This window comes from Cyphomyrmex costatus, unplaced genomic scaffold, assembly GCF_001594065.2.
Source record: "Cyphomyrmex costatus isolate MS0001 unplaced genomic scaffold, Ccosl1.0 scaffold437, whole genome shotgun sequence".
Classification (NCBI taxonomy): Eukaryota; Metazoa; Arthropoda; class Insecta; order Hymenoptera; family Formicidae; genus Cyphomyrmex; species Cyphomyrmex costatus.
Window position 1 is genome coordinate 115836 of NW_017278608.1, and position 4108 is coordinate 119943.

The 4108-nt window shown below is 36.2% G+C and overlaps 1 long non-coding RNA gene across 1 annotated transcript; it reads left to right on the forward strand.

The window, feature by feature from the left end:
• The first annotated feature begins 3126 nt into the window (after positions 1–3126).
• LOC108777484 (uncharacterized) lies at positions 3127–3848 on the forward strand. Its single transcript, XR_001940829.1, has 3 exons — positions 3127–3286; positions 3514–3626; positions 3767–3848. It is a non-coding gene; the product is annotated as an uncharacterized LOC108777484 (long non-coding RNA).
• Positions 3849–4108: the final 260 nt, after the last annotated feature.

Consider the following 4108-nt stretch of genomic DNA (forward strand, 5'->3'; position numbering starts at 1 on the left):
TATCGTTTTATCAATTTTATGACAGTTTTTAATGTAATTTCTTTAGTAGTGAAGTGCAAAGTATGTGACTCAGATATCAAATTTACCGAAAGTAGTAAACGCGGACTTAGTTTCAAAATAGTCGTTTCTTGTGAAAAGTGTCAAAACACTGAAATTCCTAATTGCCCTCTTATAAATAATAGAGCCTACGAAATCAACAGAAGAATAATCGTACCTATGCGACTGCTTGGAATAGTTAAATGGAATAATTAATTCTGTGTTTTTATGGAGCTTCCTCGGCCAATATTTTAGTCTTATTATGATAAAATCATCAAAATTGTTTTTGAAGTTACACAAAGTGTTTGTAAGATAAGCATGGAGAAGGCAGTAAACATAGAAGAAAAAAGTGCTAGAAAAAACTTCAATGGTTTGGTAGTATCAGGAGATGGATCTTGGAGAAAACGAGGATTTTCTTCGTTGTTCAGTTTGATGTCTTTAATCGGATGGAGTACTGGAAAAGTTATTGATATAATTACAAAATCTAGTTACTGCAAGGCTTGTGAATCTTGGGTAAAAAGACGTGGTAAATATCTAAAAAAGGGGAGCTCCCCCGATGATCTTGACGTTGACATATGTTGTCAAGGTCATGACCCTGAGTAACCTCCCGCAGGTTTTAGGTGGCGGTCACTGTCCGTTAAAAAGTTATTAACAAAAAAAGTTTCAAAATTAACGTACCATTACTCAGAAATTATACATATTAACGTATCATTTCTGCCATATATGTATTATAACAAGCACTATTTAACATCTCCTTCTGTTTAGAAACGTTAAACTTTCCACGCGAAGTAACTTTCACCTCCCCCAACCCCCTGCGAAGGGGCACACGACTTCTACGATTGTACTGTTGCTATGATTGTACTGTCGGGGTAGACATCTGTCGACGGTATGGGTGCGGCCTTCGGCCACCTCCTTGCACCCGCCCGTGTGTGTGTGTATGTGGCTATGGAGGGGAGCCGCGCCTTATCGCGCCGCCTCCTCGCCCGTGCCGCCGCCGCCCCCTCACCCTAACCGCTGGGCCGCCTTATCGAACCGCCTCCCTCATCCTAACCGCCGGGATAGCGCACCGAGATGTTTACGGGGGTACATTTTCAAAAGCCGCCGCCGAGATGTTATTGTTTAGGTATAAAATTTCAAAAGCTGCCGCCACCCTTTCGAGGCAATGCAGCCGATGTAGGCGATGACGTCATCAACGAAGTCAAGTCCCCCCTCCTGAAAAATGCTTTTTCAATGTACCCCCCGTTCCCCGAAAAATTCTTCCACAGTGATCACGTGACATTGATTACGTGACATGTAGTGTGTTGCGCATGCGTCATCGCTACAGCGCGGGCGTTTTCAAAGATCGCCAACACCCTGAAAAATGCTTCCTCGATGTAATTTGATACCGAGTATTAAATTAATACGCGCTATCTTTCGCGATAAATTTCCAGGAAGACCGGCGACACGTCGCGACACGTCGCGACATGTTCGAGCGCCGAGTTCAACATTATCAATATGGCGTGATACAAATGCATCAAACAGAGTTTGATACGTGCGTAGGAACATTTTAGAACGAACGGGAAAGAAAGTACTCGTATAATATTATAGACAGAGAACATTTATTCATATTGTTTTGCACAATCAATTTTCTTACAAGTTGATCAAATTTTTTTTTGTTACACAGTATTTGTCACATAGTAAATATTTCTTACGCGTTAAAAACCAATGCGAGGAGCACGCAATCGACGAGCTGGCGTTTGTCGAAGACATACGCTGTCGCGTATATCGCGACTGATTAAGCGCGACTTTGGCGAAGCGCGACTTAACGTCGACGGTATCGACGAGTCGGGCTAATCGCTCGAAAGTTACGTCGATGCAGCCGTCGAGATCGAACATTCGGCGTAGCGTTGATTCGATCATCATGACGTGTACGGTCGAAGATTCGAGTCGTACGAGCGTAACGTCGTTATGCGTGCAGATTCTGATCGTTAGCGATCCAACGTTTATAAAATCGTCCTTGTACTCGTTTCGCAGCAATTTGTATATATTCCGTCGCTGCTCGTACAGACCCTTCCACGTTTCGAGAGACATCGACAGTTCGCGTCCGTGATGATCTTCCAGAACGATCTCCACGTAGCATGGTGGACCGACGTTGATTCCAATTTCCAGAAACTTGTAGCCCGTGGCGGTCAGGGGGTCAATTGTGTATCTTTGTCGACTTTCCTCACTTCTCGTACTTTCATGTCACATGAAAAAATACGCGCGATTGACTATGATCGTAGTGAAAATACGATATCCCTATGCTTACGGGAGCTAAACGTGAAATATATTGCGCATATGAATTGGGGGTGATTATGTATCTTAAAACCTAGTAAAAATCATAAAAGTGAGCTCTCACTTGATTGGCTAATTTTTATCATAGTAAGAATGCGATATTTTTCACGTGAGATTGTTCGGCAAGAAATTTCTTGTCGAATTGTGCCAAAGTGTGTCGAAATCAGTCGAAATTGTTCGAAATTTATCTTATTTAAGACATATCAATGGACATTTTTATGCTTCTTTGCATAGAGGAAGATGAAAATGACAATAGTATTCGCAAAAGAAATTAAAATTAAAATTATTATTAAAATTATTTAATTAAAATTATTATTAAAATTATTATTAAAATTATTATTAAAATTATTATTAAAATTATTATTATTTTATTAAAATTATTATTTTATTAAAATTATTATATATTTAATTTAAATTTAATTTAATTTAATTTAATTTTCGTTTATTTTCACTGTTGTATCGTAAATGTCCTCTGCCGAAATCGAGATATCTTTGCATAAAGGAAAGTAATATTTCTTTTTGTTTCTCGGTTATGTTCATTTTTGTCATAGGTCGCAATAATTGTTTGCAAAAAATTTTTTAATATACACCTTTTTACATATCTCTGTCAATTTCCGCGAAGATAAAGAGGTTATATTTCTTATTCACATCTCCATATTGATTCATATGCGCAATATATTTCACGTTTAGCTCCCGTAAGCATAGGGATATCGTATTTTCACTACGATCATAGCCAATCGCGCGTATTTTTTCATGTGACATGAAAGCATGAAAGTACGAGAAGTACCACACAATTCTCTGTTTACCATCGTTTATCTCTGTGCCAGCAAAACGATTACGCGTCAAACAAATATTTTCGATTATCCTTTTTGTTTAGATAACAATTTCGCAAGCTTAGGATTATTTGTGCACATCATACGCTTTGCGCGAGGGTTTGGTATGTACAACCTACCGAAATTTCTACAATAAATAAATTATAACCTCAAATGATAGCTGTGAGAATAAGTGAACTTTTTTATTTTTTTTCTCCAATTTTGTAATCAAATTTAGCGTTACCCATTCATTTTGATGTATACTTTCATCGTGTGAAAAATTTTTATGATCTATAAAGCCAATTCGGAGAAAATGGTCCACTGTAATTGTCGGTCATTCTCGTTGCTTTAGGAAAAATGAACGTAACCGAGAAACAAAAAGGAATATTACTTTCCTTTATGCAAAGATATCCCGATTTCGGCAGAGGACGTTTACGATACAATAGTGAAAATAAACGAAAAATTGTAAGAATGTTATAAATATTAATTATTATTTTTATTCTGTTAATTACATTTTCACAAGTGCTTTTTTATAAATATTTTTCTTTTATATGGTCTTTGTTTTTAAATGTATTTTTATATTGTGTGTGCTTAAATGGTTATAGGATGAATTTTGGGAAAAATTATCTATAATGTTAAATACTGCAGCATGCGGACCACGTAAATTCTGTAAAGAATGGGCCAAGGTAATTTTCATATTTGGTAATATTTATTATGTAATGAATCCTTAATAGCATAAACATATGAAATTATAAACAATTAATTTCTTTTTATTAATAAATTAATAAGACTGCTATGTACAATATAAATGTATTAAATAAGTAAGAAAATTGCATCATAGTTGCTGTTTTATGTAGCCTAAAACAAATAAAAACATTGTATTATTGCATTATGTGTGAGCGTATATATATGTATATATTATATACTTATATGAAGATATGTATAGT